Here is a 21,203-nt window from a genome sequence, read left to right on the forward strand (position 1 = left end):
CCTTTCTCTGTTAAGCTCAATGGTAAGAATCAACATTATAATATTTCATTTTATTTTTATTATTAAAGGACTGCATTACCAGGTACTTCCAACATTTCGGCCATCTTTTTTTTTTTTTAAGGATTTTATTTATTTATCCATGAGAGGCAGAGACATAGGCAGAGGGAGAAGCAGATTCTCTCCGAGGAGCCCAGTGCTGGACTTGATCCCAGGACCCCAGAGATCACGCCCTGAGCCAGATGCTTAACCATGAAGCCACCATGGTGTCCTGTGTTTTGGCCATCTCAAAAATAAACTGACCATGAACTTTTGTAGCTGTATTCTCAGATTAATCATCATTGGAAATTTGCTAATAGAATAAGGGAGATAAAAATCATTTAAAAGAAAGACCTAATACTATTAAAAAAATTGAACCAGGTAAATTTTAATTGGGTTTATTAGTTAATGCATGAATTGGGCAGCTTCCCGTCTGGCAAGTAAAGGGCCATAGAAAAGGAAAGGTTTTTAAAGGTAGAGAGGACGGTCCAAAAAAAAGAAGTTGCTAGCAAAGCACCCATTAGTTTTAGATGAGATCCTGCTCCAAGGGAGTCTGTCAATAAACTTCCTCATGCTGACTAGGAAATTCCAGGTTGGGTGGTTAAAGTCTGCATGTTAGGTATTGAGTATAGCTTTGCTGATTTGGAGCCTTAATGTAAGTGATACCTTTTGGGGCTTGTGCTTTTCTATTTAACAGTTCATATATGCTTTTTGTTTTTTTTTAAAGATTTATTTATTTATTTATGATAGACACAGAGAGAGAGAGAGGCAGAGACACAGGCAGAGGGAGAAGCAGGCTCCACGCTGGGAGCCTGACGTGGGACTCGATCCCGGGACTCCAGGATCGTGCCCTGGGCCAAAGGCAGGCACTAAACCGCTGAGCCACCCAGGGATCCCCCCATATATGCTTATTCTTATAGCAGTTATATAGCACGTTTATTTCCCCAAAAATCATGGATCCTGCTTGATCAGCTCTTGAAATCCTTTCAGTTGTGCTTGAAATCCCCTCTCTGAACTTAGTAAGAGTGTGAGGTCTTGGCTAGTGATCTTTGGAGGCCTTTTAAAAGTTCACAAGTAGTCTGGCCATTTCTTAGGTCATCAATGAGTTCAGTTTCCTCCTAAGAGAAGTAGAGGTGGTAATAGTGGACCCACCTCTTAAAATTTTTGTGCTAATTTAAGGACATTCTGGCTGGCTGGCTACAACACAATGTGGGTTTGTTCTGGGGCTAGAGACTGTGGCTGCACACTTTCACTTCTGTCTACTTCCTAGGAGTGAGCACCTGGGTGGCTCAGTGATTGACCATCTGCCTCAGGCTTAGGTCGTGATCCTGGGGTCTTGGTATTGAGTCCTGCATCGGGATCCTCATGGGGAGCCTGCTTCTCCCTCTGCCTGTGTCTCTGCCTCTCTCTCTGTGTTGTGTGTGTGTATCTCTCTTATGAACAAATAAATAAAATCTTAAAAAAAAACAAAAACAACCTGTTAGGAGATGGGTGGTAGCATTATCAGTATAGTGCTCGATATATCTACCTATAGGAATATCATGCAGCATTGTCTTCTGAGTACTCCTGACTTATACAAAAAGGAAGGAATCTATTTTCTATTCCATGTATAACCAAAGGAAAAGTTTCACGACATTATCTTTATGAGGTGAGATGTGCTCCAGTGTATTTCCTGTTTAAACTAAGAGGGGCAGCCCCGGTGGCGCAGCAGTTTAGCGCTGCCTGCAGCCCGGGGTGTGATCCTGGAGACCCACGTCGGGCTTCCTGCATGGAGCCTGCTTCTCCCTCTGCCTGTGTCTCTGCCTCTCTCTCGCTCTCTCTGAATAAATAAATAAATCTTAAAAAAAAAAAGCCTAAAAGAGTGATTAGGACATCATCAGTCAATTTCACCACTCACTAATGGGATGTGGCTATAATGTGAGAGTCTAATACAGAGTGATATGATGAATGAAAATAGACAACTGGAAATAACTTATTTAGAGAATGTTTTAACAGCTCTTCAGCTGTTGTTGGGAAGATATTCTGGGACAGTCATAAGCCATAACTTGGAATTTGCATATCAGAATTGCCAGATGGGTGTAGCAGCTTAACTGAGTGAGATGACAGTGAAGCTACCTGTATATATCTACAGTGTCTCATATGACATTAAATCCTGAAGTTGTCTCTTCCCACGTGAATGAACTAAGCAGGAATCTCAGGGCATGTGTGTGTACCTTTTTACACACTTTTAGTTAGCTGAAATTTATATACCACCAACTTCACCCACTTCAGTGTAGTATGATGTCTTTTAGTATGTATATACAGCTCTGTGGCCATCACTGTAACGTGGTTTTCAGATATTCCTATCTCCCAAAGCCCGCCTTTCCCCCACCCCAGTATGAGCCCTTTCCTTTTCCTGCCTCTCAAAGCCATCCATCTGCTTCCTGTCTCTGTATTTTGTAATGTGTGCTTTTCTGGTTCCTCTTTGGAAAAGACAGATTCCAGAAATCAGACTCTCCTGAAACTTGTCATTTGTCTGCTATCTTTGCTGAGAACTGCAGTGGCCAGGGTTCTACCTGGTGACCAGCTGCCTAGTCTGGAGTCCAGGGAGCAGGACCAGCTCGGGTTGTGTGCAGGGCATAGACACAGAGAGCCCGTCTGTGGGCATGGGATGGACACATGGCTTTTAAGGCAGCTATGGAATATGGGAAGGCCCAGAGCTGACATTGAGTCTGCTTGTGAGGGCACTGGCTCCCCTTGGTCAGCACTGTGGGTCCTGGATGCCATTTCTAACTCCACAAGACTGCATTTCCTTTTGCACCAGTAAGCAGATCTAGAGCACGTGTTACTCCCATCCCCAAGAGGAAGAGATGCATCTACCATGCTGCATCCCCATCCCTTGGATCCAGTCTCTCAAGCCTCAGATCTGCACACCTACTCTTGAGCATGTTCTGTCAAGACAGACATCTAATAACAGCTCTAGAGCTACTATAGACATATATGTGGTGGCAGATGCCATTCTCCATTGATCAGGGAGTCTGTAGCTGCCCCAATGTGTCTGCAGCTGTGGCACCTATGGACATTCCCTGGTGTGCCTTAGGGGCAGGTCAGAGTTGGGGGAGATGCTGTTCTTGCCTGGAAGGAACAAATGCTCAGGGGGAGATGCAACCTGAACATAACCACGTTCTGCTGGTAGTTTTAATAGATGTCCCAGGAAGGGAGAGAAAATGCTGAGGCTGGCCACAGAAAGGGCAGCTCACTTCTTGCTGGGATGGGTGGGTCTGGACGTGGGCCCCAACTTGGGAGACACGCTGGGGTTTCAGTAGGAGTGGGATGAAAGGGAATCATGGCAGAGGAAAAGAACAATCCAGGTTTGGGAATGGCAGTTCTCAAGGGCTGCCGAGAATGCAGGTAGACCACCAAGAGGCCTGGGAGAAGCTGAAAGTTCCCTGCATTACGTGTTGGTCATTGAAATATTAGAAATCTTTTAAGATCTCTCCACTAGGAGCTTGTGGAAGATGGCTTTTCAGGCTAGACGTTTCTTAAAGGTTCCAATCTCAGGCTCACTGGGGTGGATTTTGCTGTGACCTCTTGTAGAATCAGACAATGAAAAAAAAAAAAAGAATGATAGAGCACAGTGAGACCCTAGGGCTGTGCTATCTGGCCCTGCAGGCACAGCCACATAGATGATTCTTTACTTCCACCAGAGTGAGCCAGAAGGGAGATGGGTTCTGAGAGTACAATGTAGACTGTAGGAAAAAATGTGAAATATCTGTTTATAATTTTTTTTAAAATGTTTATTTATTTATGATAGTCACAGAGAGAGAGAGAGAGAGAGGCAGAGACACAGGCAGAGGGAGAAGCAGGCTCCATGCACCAGGAGCCCGATGTGGGACTCAATCCCAGGTCTCCAGGATCGCGCCCTGGGCCAAAGGCAGGCGCCAAACTGCTGCGCCACCCAGGGATCCCTGTTTATAATTTTTATAACTATCACATGTTAAGTATAGGTTTTCCCCCAATATTTGGTTTCAATAAAATCTATTATCAGACTTAATTTTACCTGCTTAATCTTTCTATTCTTTTAAGTATGGGTGCTAGGAATGTTTGAATAAAGTGTGTGGCTCTTGTATTTCTGTTGGATTGTGCCCTAGAGAATTCTTTTTTACCAACTGGGCTGAAGTTTGTGTGTATTTCACTCTAAGTTGTATCATTACAGCATGCATGGAGTGGATGGAGCATTTTCTGTTATGGCAGGACTGTGCACTTGATGGGCTCAGTGAGACACTGATGGCAGAGGACCATGCTGGGAGAGGAGCTCACACAGATGACTGGGCTTGGATATCCCAAGCGTCCTTGGGGTTTCCTTGGGGCAGTTGGTGCACATCTTGGCCTAGGGTTCATTTGCTCCACTGTGTTCTAGCACCTGAATCCCAGGCTTTTCAACTATGTTCTACTTGTATGGTACTATGCTGCTAAATCAGAATAATAGTGACATTCTTCTAGTTTTTAGAGGGGAAAAAATTAACATGGAAAGGAAAGGACCATTTATGGAGTCTGTAATAAGTTCCAACACCTTGATATTGATCATAGCCTTGCAGCCTCACCACCCCATTATAAAGATGAGAAAACCGAGGCACTGTGAGATAGACATTTGCCCAGGCATAGCCTCATTAGCAAGTGCTTAATGTATACAAAAGAGAGCATGCATGCTCCTGCAAAGACAAGCTGGAAAGGTGTGTACATTACCTCTACCCATAGCCAATTGGTTAGAGCCCAGTCACATGCCTCCAAGTAGCTGCAGTGGAGGACAATGTGGTATTTCCCTCTGCTCAGAGTAAAACAGAGAGTTGTTTTGGGGAAACACTAGCATATTGCAACTCTGTTGCTTTGTGTAACAAATGATGACTTAAAGGAGGTAGTGTTTAAATGTTTGCACATCTGATGGAGCAAGACTGGGTTAGTGTGACTATTAAAAGATGCATTTGGAGGCACCTGAGTGGCATAGTCTGTTAGGTGTCAATCTCTTGACTTTGGCTCAGTTAATGATATATGTTGTGGGCTTTGTGTTCAGTGCAGAGTCTGCTTGTCCCTCTCCCTCTGTTCTTCCCCTTGTCTTGCATGTACACACGCACACTCTCACAAACAACTTTTAAAAAGATACATTTGGCATAATTCCCAGTGGGAGTTATGTAACCTGATTGACATCCCCATTGGGATATCAGTCACATTTACCTTCAAACTCAGGTGAGTTGACTGTGTACCATTTCTACCATCTCTGATCACTCTAGCTGGCCCATTTCTCCTCTGTGAAAGGCTCCAGTGGAGCATGAATGGTATCTGGCTCTGCATGTGGAGGTTCAGGAAGACAAATGTATCCCTAAATAATGTTTTGTTCCCAGGAGTGATACTGAAAAATGTCAGTGAGGTGTGCCTGGTTCAGACATAAAGTATTCCAGGAATGATACTGAAAAACGTCAGTGAGATGTGCCTGGTTCAGACATAAAGTATAGTGGTAAACAGCTTGTCAATACTGACATGGTGAGTTTAGTACTGGAAATTTCCTTTGTTTTTCTAATTGAAGATCTCCTGCAAATGCAGTTTTACATTGCCAGGGGAAATGGGTTCACCTGTGTCACACCTTCTTCATCATTGTGTTGTGGATTCATTGCCAGTCATAGCAACTCTGAACCTCTTTTTTTCCTTTGAGAAGATGTTTGCTCTTCAGATTAGTCTGAGAATTTGTCCATGAATCACGATAATTAATATTGTCTTGGGGACAATGAAAATGCTCCATAAAATATATATGTAAGAATGTCCTTTATAAAGGTATGCGTGTCACTGCATATATTTAATTCTCAAGGAAACATTATCATGCAGTATTTAAGAATTATTGATGGCATTTCTCTATTACTAACAACAACCAGGCCACCCATACCAAAGTAGTACAGTGAAGTGTCATTTATAGTTTTAAGACGGAGTTCTAGGTGTTATTATACTTTATCCTAAGTTCTAGAATTGAGACAATTGCCAACTCAATATGGATGCATATTTTATTTTATTTTATTTTATTTTTTTTTTGGATGCATATTTTAAATGAGTATCTGGAGTTAAAGTATAATTGTGATTTATTCAAATGACTTTTTGGAGGTCTGTGGTATATTCACCGGTACTGAACTTATTTGAGAAATGAAGAATCATTCTATGAAAGAGGTTTTCCACTTTGTTTTTTGGGTGACTAATCATCTCAAGGAATGTGCTCATCAGTTGTTTCTGTGCAATTTCAAGGAGTTCAGGGACCTGCTCACTGCTGAGTACAAACCCAGCTCTTGGGTGTCAGTGTTATTGCCACTGAAGTTGGAGAAGCAACTAGTACAGCTAACAGGGTTTAATTCACCACTTAATTGACCACAAACAGACTGGCGTCCTTGTTCCAGCAGATTTTGAAACTCTCGATGAGCCAGGTATGTTAGAAAAGGTGAAGGACGTTTAGTGTCGAGGATTGGTTTAGAAATGAAACTGCCATGAATAATGTGTTCTTTAAATAGCATATTAAAGGCAAGTTTGCTTTGGAAATCTAAAGATTATTTTGCTCCAGGACACTAAAAGGTATAGTACAAGTGCCATAAGATTACATTGACCTTTTTTTTTTTTAATTTTTGTACAATCAATATTTGTACTTTTCTTTCTGCCCCTATGTTATGTTATCTACTTCTGATTTTCTGCAGTTTGGTATAGTTTGGGTCAGATATTCCAGTTCCTTATACCTAGCCAAGAAAGAGCATCTGGGAACGCCTGGGTGGCTCAGCAGTTGGGCGTCTCCCTTTGGCTCAGGGTGTGATCCTGGCCCCAGGATCTAATCACGCATCGGGCTTCCCATGGGGTGCCTGCTTCTCTCTCTGCCTCTCTGCCTTTCTCTGTGTATCTCTCATGAATAAATAAATAAAACCTTAAAAAAACAAAAAAAAGAGCATCTGGTCTTTGTGACAATAGATAGCGACTGACTCAGTGGCTATCCCAACTGGCCTTATAATCTCCTCAATGGGTTGTCAGTGGTCGGAAGAGTACTGCCACCCTTCTAGCCCTCTATATGTCTATTCATATCCTAATCCCTGGAGTCTCTGAATATGCTACCTTATGTGGCACAAGGTACTTTCAGATGTGATTAAGGAACTTCAGATGGGGAACCTATCTTCTATTACCCAGAAGGCCTAATGTAATCACAGCATCCTTCTAAGTGCAACAGGGTCAGAGTCAACAAGAAATGGGCTGACAGAAGCAGAGGTCTGAATGATGCCATTAGTTGCTTTGAAGATGGAGGAAAGACTCATGACTCAATGAATGGAGGCAGAAAGCAAAGAAACTAATTCTCACCTGAAATCTCTAAAATGACACAGTTGCGTCCACATGTTGGTGTTAGCCCAGCGAGAGCTATTTTGGGTCCCCGACATCCAGTATTGTGAGATGATAAATTTGTATTTTGTCAATTATGAAGAAAAGGTACTATAAACCTATGTTGTGGGTGTTTTGGTTTAGATATGTTTTCATGTCCTTTGGGTAATACCAAGGATATTTACCCAACACAGATGATAGATCATAAGGTAAGACTGTATTAAGCTTTGTGAGAACGATCAAACTATTTTTCAAAGTAGCTTTGAAAAGTACCTTTGAAAGTACCTTTCTGTGTTCTCTCTAGGAATCAATGAGAGTTCCTGTTGCTCCACATTCTCTACAGCTTTTCGTATTAGTGTTTCAGGCCAATCTGATGGGTTATAGGTCCTTTAATTTGTACTTGCTGGTGACAAATGATGTGGAACATCTTTTCATGTATTTCTTTGTCATCTTTTATGTCCTTTAATGAGGTTTCTATTACGGTATTTTTAAATCAGGTTTTTATTTTTTCATTGTTAAAGTTTTAAGAGTTTTAAGTGTTCTTTTGGTATATTTTGAGGTAACAGTACTTTATCACAATGTTATTTATGAAATTTCCCCAAGTATATGGCTTTTCTTACTCTATTGACACTGCCTTTCACAGAACAGAAACTTTTATTAATGAATATTAGTGAAGTTGAGCTCATCCCTTACGTCTTTCATTGATTTGCCTTTAATATTGTACTTAAAATGACAGTGGAACCGTAAAGGTCATCTAGTATTTCTCTTTTCAAGAATTTTTTGGTTCTGTCTTTTACATTTATATATGTGATCCATTTTGAGTTATTTTTGTGAAGGATATAAATTGTGTGTATAGATCCTTTTCTTCCTTACTCAGTTGTTCCAACATATACAGTTGTTCTAGCACCTTGTCAAAGATCCATGGACTGTTGATGGAAGTCTGTTTGTGGGCTCTCTATTCTATTCCACTGACAGATTTCCTTATTCTTGCAAACACTGTCTTGACTATTATAGTTTCATAGCAAGTCCTGAAGATAAGTTGCATCAGTAGTCCAGTTTTATTCTTTAATATTATGTTGGCTATCCTGTTTTGATTATTTTTGTTTTTCCTCTTCATATAAATCAATATTCACAAAATAACTAGCTGGAATTTTGATTGGAGTTTTATTGATGAATTTATAGGCCAAATTGAAAAGAATCACATCTTGATTACATTAAATGCTCTCAGTCCCGAATACAGAATGTCTATCCATTTATTTCATTTTTCTTTCATCACACCTTTGTGTTTTTCTCCTATAGATTGCATATATATTTTGCTAGATTTATCCCTATGTATTATTTTCTTTGGGAGAGGATTGCTAATGCAAATAGTATTTTGTTTTTAACTTCAAACTAGTTATTAATTGATGCTTTATAGGAAAGCAACTGATCTTTCTATGTTAGTTAACCTTGTATGCTGTAACTTTGTTATAAACACTTACTAGTTCCAGGATTCCTTTTTCTTTTTCTTTGTTTTCAGATTAGATCCTTGGTGTTTTCTGCAAAGATGATTGTGTCATTTGCAAACAAATGACTATTTTATTTTTTCCTGCCCTAGGTAAATACCATTTATTTTATCTTCTTACTACTGCATTAATAAAGACTTCCAATAAAATGTTGAATGGGGTGGTTCGATAGGATATCCTCAACTTGTTCAGGATCTCAGACAGTTTCATCATTCTCATCTTTGAGTGTGATGTTAGCTATCGGATGTTTTCATAATCATTGTTTTTTTTTCTTTAAATATTTTATTATTCATGAAGGAAAGGCAGAGACACACAGGCAGAGATGCAGGCTTCCCATGGGGAGCTCAGGGTGGGACTCCATCCCAGGACCCCAGAATCATGACCTGAGCAAAAGGCAGACACTCAACCACTGAGCTACCCAGGTGCCCCATTTTTGTAGATAATCTTCATGGAGTTAGAGAAATTCCTTCTATTTCTCCTTCAGTGAGAGTTTTATCAAGAATGGGTCTTAGGATGTGTCAAGTGCTTTTTATGTATTTATTGATATCACGTGCTATTTCTTTTTTAGTCTTTTGAAGTGGTGGATTACATTAATTGATTTTCGAATGGTGAATCAGACTTGCATACCTAGGATAAAACCACTTGGTTTGACATATCATACTGTCTATATGTATTTTTCATTGATTGTTAATTTGTGGTTGATGATTTTGCATCTGTGGTCATTAGACAAATTGGCCTTTAGTTTTCATTTTTTTGAATATCTTTTTTGGTTTCGGTAGTAGGATAATGCTGCTCTCATAGAATGAATTAGCGAATATTCTCTTTGCTCCCATCCTCTGAAGGGTGACTGTAGAGAATTGGTAGAATTGTTTTGTTAAATTTTAGATGGAATTTACCCATGATCCAATCTGGCTCTGGTGATTTCTCTTTCAGAAGGCTATTAATTATTGATTCTATTTCTTTAATAGCTAGACATGTATTCAGCTTGTCCATCTCTTTGCATGAGTCTTGGCAAAATTTTTTTTTCAAAAGTTGTTCTCTTTTATCTATGTTATTTTATTTGTGGGCCTAGAGTTGTGCATAGTATTCCTTTATTATTCTTTATCTGTCCATGGAAGCTGTAGTGATGTCTTATAGTATAATTTCTGATATTAGGAATTTGTGTGTCCTCTTTTTCTTATGCTGCGTGGGTGTAGTTTTAGTGATTATACTGATCTTTTCAAAGAAACAGCCTTTTGTTTTGTTGGATTTTTCTCTATTAATTTCCTGTTGTCATTTTCATTGATTGCTGCTCTGATTTTTATCTCTACTTTTTTCTGCCTACTTTGTCATTTTTTTCCTAAGTTTTTTAACAGAGAAGCTTATCTAATTGATTTTAGGTCTTCTTTTCTAAAACATGTGTTCACTACTATAAATTTCTCTCCCAGCACTTTTGCTACTTCCAACAGCTTTTATTAAAGATATGTTTTCAAAAAATAAATAAATAAATAAATAAATAAATAAATAAATAAATAAAATAAAGTAAAATAAAATAAAATAAAATAAAATAAAATAAAATAAAATAAAATAAAAATATGTTTTCAGGGGATCCCTGGGTGGCTCAGCTGTTTAGTGCCTGCCTTTGGCCCAGGGCATGATCCCGGAGTTCCGGGATTGAGTCCTGTGTGGGGCTCCCAGCATGGAGCCTGCTTCTCTTTCTGCCTGTGTCTCTGCCTCTCTGTCCTCTTTCTATGACTATCATGAATAAATAATAAAATCTTGAATTTTATGAATAATAAAAAAATCTTTAAAAAAAACAGGTTTTCATTTTCATTTATTTCAAAATATTTAAAATTTTTTCTTGAGATCCATCTTTGACCCATGTTACATTTAGAAAGTGTTCTTAAATCTTCATATACTTTGTGATTTCCCAGTTATCATTGCTGCCATTCGTTTTACATTTCCCTTATATTTAAACATATATATGCATAAGCCTAAGAGAGAGAGATATATATGCATACATAATATCCAGTATTATTTTTATTGCCTTTTTGAACAATCTGTTTACTTGCTTGTCAATAAAGGATAAAAAATAAAAATTTTATTTTATTTTTGCATATTCCTTCAGTGATTTTCCTTTCTTTATGTAGATCCAGGTTTCTGACTGATACAGTTTTCCTTCTCTCTAAAGTTTTTCTCCAACCTCCCTTTGAGATATAATTGACTTTTAATATTTTGTAAGGTGTCAGTGTGATATGATGCATTTATTTTATCATAGTAATAATTATCATAATAAGATTAAAACATCACCTCACATCATTTAATAACTTTGGTGTGTATGACAAGGCCACTTGAAATATACCTTATTACCAACTTTTACATATACAGTACCATAATGTTAACTTATGTTATATCTGTCATGTTGTAGATTAGGTCCCCAGAACATACTGGTCTTATAACTGAAAGTTTACACCCTTTATCCAACAACTCCCCATATCCACCATCCCTTACTCACTTATAAGCGAGTTTGTTTTTTCACATTTTTCACATGTATTGGTTTATATCACATTAAATTTAAAAAATTATATTAAATTAGCCACAATATCACACTTGGTTTCCAATGTAGTGTCCAATAATTGCCCTTCTTAATGCTCATCATTGAATAAATTAGTGTTCATTTGCCTTTCCAGAATTATTTAGCAGTTCGTCACCAAAGAAAGAAAAAAACAAAAGTCTTTCCTTGGTTCTCTTTTTCACCATGTCAGAGGTGCAGGCCTTCTGATTAAATGTCTGATACATTAATGAATGACCAGCAGTGTTTAGCTCTTAAAATGCACTTACATTATAGTTTGACGTGCTGGGTGTCTGTCACAGTGTTTGTAAAATGCACACTCCATCAGATTGTGTTCCTCAGTTCCTCTTATCCACAAAATACTCTCCCATTTTTCTCAGATTGTCACATCACCAAATGTTATTATATTAAAGCCCTATGTTAAGTGTCAAAAAAAAAAAAAAAAGCAACCAAGCAACTCTTATTTTGTTTCCTATAGTTAAGAATCTCTTGGTTTTTCTTTCTTCTCTGATGACTTCCCATTCAGTTTTTCCTCCCTTCCCCCATGATCCTCTGTCCTGTTTCTTATATTCTACATATCAGTGAAACCATGTAATTATCTTTCTTTGATTGACTTATTCTACTCAGCATAATACCCTTCAGTTCTGTCCATGTCTCTGTAAATGTAAGATTTCATCCTTTCTGATGGCTGAGGAATTTTCCATTGTGTATATGTACTACATCTTTTTTGTTTATTCATCCATTGATGGATATTTTGGCTCTTTCCACAGCTTGGCTATTGTGGACATTGCTGCTATGAACATTGGGGAACAGTTTTCCCTTCAGATCACTACATGTGTATCTTTGGGGATATACCTAGTACTGCAATAGGTAAGTTGTAGGGTAACTCCGTTTTTAACTTTGAGCAGTGTCCACACTATTCTCCAGAGTGGCTGTACCAGTTTGTATTCCCACCACCAGTGCAAGAGGCTTCACCTTACTCGCCAACATTTGATGTTTCCTGACTTGTTAATTCTAGCCATTCTGATAGCACACCAAATTTGATTTAACTAGAGTTCATTAATGGGCTTTTGTTTCCATGAACAAAAGGAGTGGATCATAGTTCTGTTTTTAATTTTTTTAGGAATCTTTGTGTTGTTTTTCACGCTGGTTGTACCAATTTACATCTCTGCCAACAGCATACTATGATGCCTTTTCTCCACAGCCTCCCTAAAATTTATTTCTTGTCTTCTTGATGGTTATTGCTATCCCAGCACATGTGAGTTGATATCTCATTGTGGTTTAGATTTGCATTTCCTGATAATGAGTGATGTTGAGCATATTTTCATTTATAGGTTGAATTTGGGATGTCTTCTTTGGAAAAAGATTTAGTGCTTTTTCCCATTATTATACTGAAAATTTTTTTTTTTTTTTTTTGCTATTGAGTTGTATAAGTTCCATTTTCATTTTGGACATCAGTTCCTTATCTGATATGTAGTTCACAAATATTTTCTCCTGTTGCACAGTTAATGATATCATATCCAAAAAATTGTAGCCAAGACTTATGTCAAGAAGCCTTTTCCCTACATTTTCTTCATGGAATGCCATATGTGGTATTTCTATTTACACTTAAGTCTTAAATACATTTCCAGTTAGTTTTGTGAGTCATAATACTCTGGTTTCATTCTTTTGCATTTGAATATCCTTTTTCCTAAAAAAATTTTGAAGAGGCTATTATTTCCCCCATTGAGTCCTCTTGTCACTTATCATTTGGCATCTGATTGTTTTATAGACTTATTTTATATTTCATTGGTTTTTGTGTGTGTTTTTGTGTTAGAAACACGAACTATTCTGATTACTGTAGATTAAAGTTTGAAACCATGAAGTGATGCTTCCAGCTTTGTTCTTATTTATAAAGAATGCTCTGGCTGCTCAGGGTCATTTGTGGTTCTATACAAATTACAAGATTTCTATTTAAGATCCTATTTCTGTGGGAAAATGGCATTAGGATTTTGTTTGTTAGGGGTTACCCTGAACCTGTAGATGGATTTTCACAACTTTATTTAATTAATTAATTAATTATTTATTTAAAAGATTTTATTTATTCATGAGAGATGAGATAGAGAGAGAGGCAGAGACACAGGCAGAGGGAGAGCAGGCTCCATGCAGGGAACCCAATGTGGGACTTGATGCTGGGACTCCAGGATCACGCCCTGGGCTAAAGGCAGACACTCAATCACTGAGCCACCCAGGCGTTCTAACGTGATCCTTTTAATACTCATTCTTCCAATCTGTGAACACAAGATATCCTTCTATTTGTTTAAATCTCCCATTTTTTTCAACAATGTTTTTTCAACAATTTTTTCAGTACACAGATCTTTATATCCTCAGGATTTTAAAAAGCTTTGATGCTATTGTATATTTGTTTTCTTTATATATTTTTGGGGTGTTTTTAAATTTTGGTTTCCATTTGCAGATGATTTTTATACGTTGATTTTGTTTTGTGGCATTTTATTGACTCTTTTTTCTAATGGGTTTTAGGAGTCTATTTTATACAGATAAAATTATGACTATACAGAAATTGTTTTGCATCTTCCTATCTAATTTGTTTTTTCTTTGTCTCATTATTCTATTAGGAATTCCAGTACCATGTTATGGGATGGTGAGACTGAGTACCTTTGTCTTGTACCTGATCCTAGTTGAAAAGTTCTTAGGCCTTCACTATTGAGTATTATGTTAGCTGTGTTTTTCTCATATAAGGCCTTTGAAAGTATTTTCCCATATGAATCCTTTGAGGCCTTCTATAATTTGAGAGTTTTTTTTATTTATTTTTATTTTTTTATTTTTATTTTTTTTTTAATTTGAGAGTTTTTATATGATGGGGTGTTAAAACTTTCAAGTGTTTTTACTGTATGTATTGTGAGGATCTTTTTTAATCTTCATGCTGTTAATGTTGTGCATTATATTATTGATTTGCTTATGTTAGGCCATCGTTGCATCCTGGGATGAATGTCACTTGATCATGGTATATAATTTTTAACGTGCTCTTGAATTTTGTTAGTATTTGTTGAAAATTTTTGCACCTGTATTCCTCAGAGATGTTGGCCTCTAGACTTCTTAGTTGTACCTGGTTTAATTTTTATTTTTAAAGATTTTGTTTATTTACTCATGAGAGAGAGAGAGAGAGAGAGAGAGGAGCAAAGACACACAGGCAGAGGGAGAAGCAGGCTCCATGCAGGGAGCCCAACGTGGGACTCCATCCCGGGTCTCCAGGATAAGGCCCCGGGCTGAAGGTGGAGCCAAACCACAGAGCCACCCGGGCTGTCCTGTACCTGGTTTTAAAATCAGGATAATGCTGGCCTCATAAAATGAACTTACGTATGTTCCTTCCTCTTCAAATTTTTGGGAGAGTTTGAGAAAGATTGGTATTCCATTTATTTATTTATTTATTTATTTATTTATTTATTTATTTATTTATAGAGACACACACACACACACAGAGGCAGAGATATAGGCAGAGGGAGAAGCAGGCTCCATGCAGGGAGCCCGACATGGGATTCGATCCTGGGTCTCCAGGATCACACCTTGGGCTGAAGGTGGCGCTAACCGCTGAGCCACCCGCTGCCACAAGATTGGTATTTATTCTCCTTAAACATTTGATATAATTCAGCATTGAATCATCTGGCTTTTCTTTGTTGGGAGGATATATTTTTAAATAAATTAATTTTTATTGGTGTTCAATTTGCCAACATAAAAAATAACACCCAGTGCTCATCCCGTGCCCTCCTCAGTGCCCATCACCCAGTCACCCCCACCCCAGCCCACCTCCCCTTCCACCAACCCTAATTCGTTTCCCAGAGTTAGGAGTCTGTTGGGAGGATTTTGATTACTGTTTTGATCTCCTTGTTTTCATCTCTTCTGTTTTTCTCTTTCTTTATGATTCAGTGTTGGTAAGTTGTAGTTCACTTTGGTTTGCTAATTATTTGTTGATGGCAGCAGTATTTACATCAAGGGTATTGGTCTTTCTTATTTGCATTTGTTTTCTTATTTGCATTTGTTTAGTTTTGGTGTCAAAGTAATCCTGGGCTTGTAGAATGAGCTTGGAAGTGTTACCTTTCAATTCCTTGAAAGAGTTTGAGAAGAAATGATATGAATTCTTCTTCAGATGTTTAGTAGAATTCTCTAGTGACACCATATGGTTCTAGGGTTTTCTTTGTTGGTAAGTTTATTGATACAGTCTCTCCACCTGGTCATAGATATGTTTAAATTGTTTATTTTTTCATGGTTCAATCATTTTAGATTGTACATTTTTAGGAATCTATCTTCTAAATTATCTAATTTGTTGATGTGCAGTTGTTCATTACAGTTTTTTACAATTTCTTTTTATTGACTGAGTTAAAATGTGCCCTCTAATTTCTAATTTTGGTTGAGCATTCTTTTTCTTTTCTTTCTTTTTTTTTTTTTTGCCTTATTTAATCTATGTAAGAGTTTATCTTTTTATCTCAAAAAATATTTGTGGGTATTTTGTTTGTGTCTCTTTGCTTAGTTTCTTTTATTTATTCTCTTTAGGGCTTTTCTTTTATAGAAGTTTGGTTGATGCATAATGTTATATTCATTTCAAATATATAACATATTGATTCCCTAACTCTACAGATGCTGACCACAAGAATAGCTAACATATTTCACCACACAGTCCTTCACAACACCATTGAATATATATTCTTTATGTACTTCATTCCTGCAACTATTCATTCCATAATCAGAAGCCTGTACCTCCCATTCCTCTTCACTTATTTCACCAGTCCATCTGCTCCCTGGCAATCCAGTTTGTTGTGTATATTTATAATCCACTTCTATTGTTTTATTTATTTGTTCATTTGTTTTGTTTTTAGATTCCAAATATAAATGAAGTCATAGGTACTTGACTTTCTCTGACTTATTTTATATAGCATAATATCTGCTCTGGTCAACTATGCTGTTGCCTGAGGCAAGATACTTTGTTTTTCATGGCTTAATAATATTCCATTCTATGTATGTGTATACATATTTAATAATATATTTACATATATAACATGCAATTGATACATATATACACACAATATGTATACACACTACATCTTCCATATGCATTCATCTATTGATGTACATTTGGGTTGCTTTTACATATTTGCTGTTAAAAATGATGTAAATAGTGAGTAAACATGCGGTGTATATGACTTTGGGAATTACTGTTTTCATTTTCTTTGGATAAAGAGCCAGTAATGGAATTACTAGGTCATATGGCATTTTACTCAATTTTTCTTAGTCTGACGAAACATATTTAAAAATGTTGCAGGGTAAAATGCACAAGAGAAACCTGTGTTTCCTTAAGGACTTTACTTCTATTTAGTTTTTAATTTTTTAAATTTTTATTATTTTTTATTTAAATTCAATTTGCCAACAAATAGTATAACACCAATTGCTCATCCTATCAAGTACCCATCACCCAGTTACTCCATCCCCTCACCCACCTCCCTTTCTGCAACCCTCTGTTTGTTTCCCAAAGTGAGGAGTCTCTCATGGTTTGTCCCTCTAATTTTTCCCACTCAGTTCCCCTCCTTTCCCTTTTAATTGCTTTCACTATTTCTCATATTCCATATATGAGTGAAACCATATGATGATTGTACTTCTGTGATGGACTTATTTCACTCAGCATAATATCCTCCCATTCCATCCCTATTGAAGCAAATGGTGAGTATTTCTGGGTTGAGAAATATTCTATTGCATATATGTACACATCTTCTTTATAAAGCCTTTCATATGTTGAAGGACATTGTGACTCCTTCTGCAGTTTTGCTGCTGTGGATGTTGATGATTGAACATTGTAGTACAGGTCCCCTGGTGTTTGTTTTATCAGTATCTTTAGGGTAAATATCCAGTAGTGCTATTGCTGCATCATAGGGTAGCTCTATTATTAACTCTTTGAGGAACCTCCACACAGTTTTCCAGAGCAGCTGTACCAAATCACATTCCCACCAACAGTGCAAGAGGGTTCCTCTTTCTCCACATACTTGCCAACATTTGTTGTTTCCTGTTTTGTTAATTTCTGTCATTCTCACTGGTGTGAGGTGGTATCTCCTTGTCCTTTTGATTTGTATTTCCCTTATGGCAAGTGATGTGGAGCATTTTCTCATGTGCTTGTTGACCAAGTGTATGTCTTCTTTGGTGAAATGTCTGTGCATATCTTTTGCCCATTTCATGATTGAATTGTTTCTTGGGTGTTGAGTTTAATACGTTCTTTATAGATCTTGGATATTAGCCCTTTATCTGGTATGTCATTTGCAAATATCTTCTCCCATTCTGTAGGTTGTCTTTTAGTTGTGTTGACTGCTTCTTCTGCTCTGCAGAGGTTTTTATCCTGATTAAGTTCCAATAGTTCATTTTTGCTTTTGTTTCTCTTAGCTTCATAGATGTATCTCACAACTAGTTGCTGTGGCCAAGTTCAAAAAAGGGTGTTGCCTGTATTCTCCTCTAGGATTTTGATGGATTCTTGTCTCACATTTAGATCTTTCATCCGTTTTAAGTTTATCTTTCTGTGTGGTGTAAGAGAATGGTCCAGTTTCATTCTTCTGCATGTGGCTGTCCAATTTTCCCAGCACCATTTATTGAAGAGACTGTCCTTTTTCCAGGGATGGTGTTTTCTGCTTTGTCAAATATTAGTTGACCATAGTTGAGGGCCCATTTCTCGATTCTCTATTCTGTTCCATTGATCTAGGTGTCGGTTTTTGTGCCACTAACTGTCTTGATGATCACAGCTTTGTTGAACAACTTGAAATCCAGCATTGTGATGCCCCTGGCTCTAGTTTTCTTTTTCAATATTCCCTTGGCAGTTCAGGGTCTTTTCTGATTCCACACAAATCTTAAAATGATTTGTTCCAACTCTCTGAAGAAAGTCCATGGTATTTTGATAGGGCTTGCATTGAACGTGTAAATTGCCCTGGGTGGCATAGACATCTTCACAATATTAAATCTTCCTGTCAATGAGCATGGAATATTTTCTCATCTCTTTGTGTCTCCCTCAATTTCTTTCAGAAGTGTTCTGTAGTTTTTAGGGTATAGATCCATTACCTCTTTGGTTAGGTTTATTCCTACGTATTTTATGCTTTTCCTGCAATTGTAAATGTGATTGGGTCCTTAATTTCTCTTTGAAAGATATGCATTTAATGTCATTGTAATACCTATTCAGTCCCTGTTTTGTTGATTATTTCTTTGGGCTTCCTGTTTCTTTTACAGATCCTCCTTAATATCACTTCTTGCAGAGCTGGGTTTGGTTGTCACATATTTTTCAGTTTCTGCCTATCTTGGAAGCTCTTTATCGCTCCTATTCTGAATGACAGCCTTGCTGGATAAAGTATTCTTTGCTGCATGTTCTTCTCATTCCTGTATATGTCATGCCAGCCATTTTTGGCCTGCCAGATCTCTGGATAGGCCTGCTGTTAATCTGATACTTCTCCCCACATAAGTTAAGAATCTCCTACTTGAAGCTGGTTTTAGAATTTTCTGTTTATTTTTGAAATTTGAAAGTTTTGGTATTAAATTTATAGATGTTGAATGGTTTTTATGGATTTAGGAGGGTCCTCTCTGTCTCTTGGAAATGAATGCCTGTTTTCTTCCCCATATTAGGGAATTTCTGAGATATGATATGTTGAAATATACTTTGTGGTCCTCTCTTTCTCTCAGCCTCTTCTGGAATCCTAATTAGACATATGTTCTTCCTTCTGAAGCTGTCGTTTATTTCCCTAAGCAATTCCTTGTGAATTCTCTTTCTCTTTCTCCTCAGCTTTCTTCCTTTGCATTAACTTGTGTTCTATGCACTCATTCTCTTTTCTGCCTCATTAACCCCAGCAGCTTGCGCATCCAATTTAGATTGTATCTCAGTTAAAGTATTTTTAATTTCAGCCTGATTAGATCTCAATTCTCTAGTAACAGAGTCTGTAGAGTCCTTTATACCTTTTTCCATGGCCACCAGTATCTTTGTAATTGTATCTCTGAATTGAATTTCTGAAATCATATTTAAATCTACATTCAGTGTCTGTGTTGCGTAGTGTGTTATTCCTGGTTCTTTCTTTTGTGGTGAATTTGTTCTTCTAGTCATTTTGTCCAGTGTAGAGTGGCTGAATGAGGGAGCAGAGTCAAAAATATCAACCATGACTTATGTATAATATCCCCTATATGATTCTGAAGAAGTCAGAGACCAGAAAAGAAATGATAAAGAAAAGAGCAAAATAAAAAGGACCAGTAAAGAGAAAAATGAATTTTAAAACAAAATAGTAAAATTAAAAAACAAAAACCGAGGAGGAAGAAGCATAATGGATGGTGGTGGAGAGAAAATATAGTCTCCCCAAGAGCACCTAAAGAGCAGAGCAGAATGGGAAAGAACGAAATGAACTAACACAGTGTTCCACTTGGTTCTGGGTGTCGTGTATTAGAAGGTATAACTTCCATCATTATGTATTTTTCTGCCAGTACCATAACGTTTTGATTACTGTAGCTTTGTAGTATATTCATAAATCTGAAAACCTGATTGTGATGCCTCTAGATTTGTTGTAGTTTTACAAGTCTGATTTGGTATTCATTGTCTTCTATGGTCACAGACACACCCACCCACCCACACACACACACACATACACGTTTTAGGATTATTTGTTCTAGGTCTGTGAAAAATGCTTTGTTACATTTTGATAGGGATTGCTTGAATCTGTAGATGGCTTTGGGGAGTATAGACAGTTTGACAGTACTAATTCTTCCAAACGACTGGCATAGTATATTTTTCTATTTGTTTGTGTCATCTTGAATTTGAATTTTTTATATCAGTCCTATAGTTTTGGTAGTACAGGTGTTTCACCTTCTTGGTTAAATTTATTCCTAGGTATTTTATTCATTTTAGTGCAAGTGTGAATGGGATTGTTTTCCTAATTTTTTTTTCTACTTCATAATTAGCATATAGAAATGCAACAGATTTCTGAGTATGACTTTACTGAAATCGCTTACTAGTTCTAGCAGTTTTTTGGTGGAGTCTTTTAGAGTTTTCTATATACTGGTATTGTGTCATCTGCAATCAGTGAATGCTTTACTTTTTTGCTTACCAACCTGGATGACTTTATTTAGTTTTCTTGTCTGCTAGTTGTGTCTAGGACTTCCAGTATTATGTTGAATAATAGTGGTGAGGGTGGACATCCCTGTTGTGTTTCCTATCTTAGAGGAAAAGCTGTTAGTTTTTCACCATTGAGTATGATGTGGTTTTCTTGGAATGCCCTCATGAGGAATGTTCCCTCTAAATTTACTTTTTTGAAGTTTTGTATCATGAATACAAAATACTTTTGTATTTTGTAATTTGTATTTGTACTTGTATTTGTATTTGTAATTTGTATTTGTACTTTGTCAAATGTTTTTTCTGCATCTGTTGGAAGTATTATATATAGTTTTACCTATTTATTGATGTGATGTATCATGTTGATTGATTTGTGAATACAGAATCATTCTTTCATCTCAGTATTAAATCTCATGAGATTGTGGAGAAGAATTTTTTTAGAACATAATTTTGAATACAGTTTGGTATATTTCTTTTAGGACTTTGACGTGTGTTTATTGGACATATTGGCCTGAATAGTTTTCTTTTTGTAGTGAATTTGACTGGTTTTGGCATCAGAGAAATGCTGGCCTTGGAGAGTGAATTTGGAAGTTTTCTTTCCTTCCCCATCTTTTTCAGCCTAGTTTGTTAATAG

The 21,203-nt window shown here is 37.1% G+C and overlaps 1 protein-coding gene across 12 annotated transcripts in view; it reads left to right on the forward strand.

Annotated features, from left to right (window-relative positions):
- Window positions 1-21,203, forward strand: part of LOC140629100 (protein WWC3-like) — a 253,207-nt gene that overhangs the window by 84,166 nt on the left and 147,838 nt on the right. Inside the window, exon 2 of one of the 12 annotated variants that reach the window (XM_072818542.1) lies at window positions 12,231-12,330. The exons of the other annotated variants lie outside the window; for them this stretch is intronic. The gene's annotated coding sequence lies outside the window, so the exon portion shown is untranslated. The remainder of the gene's footprint in view (window positions 1-12,230; window positions 12,331-21,203) is intronic. 12 annotated transcript variants of the gene reach the window in all.

This window comes from Canis lupus, chromosome Y (assembly GCF_048164855.1).
Source record: "Canis lupus baileyi chromosome Y, mCanLup2.hap1, whole genome shotgun sequence".
NCBI classification, from domain to species: domain Eukaryota; kingdom Metazoa; phylum Chordata; class Mammalia; order Carnivora; family Canidae; genus Canis; species Canis lupus.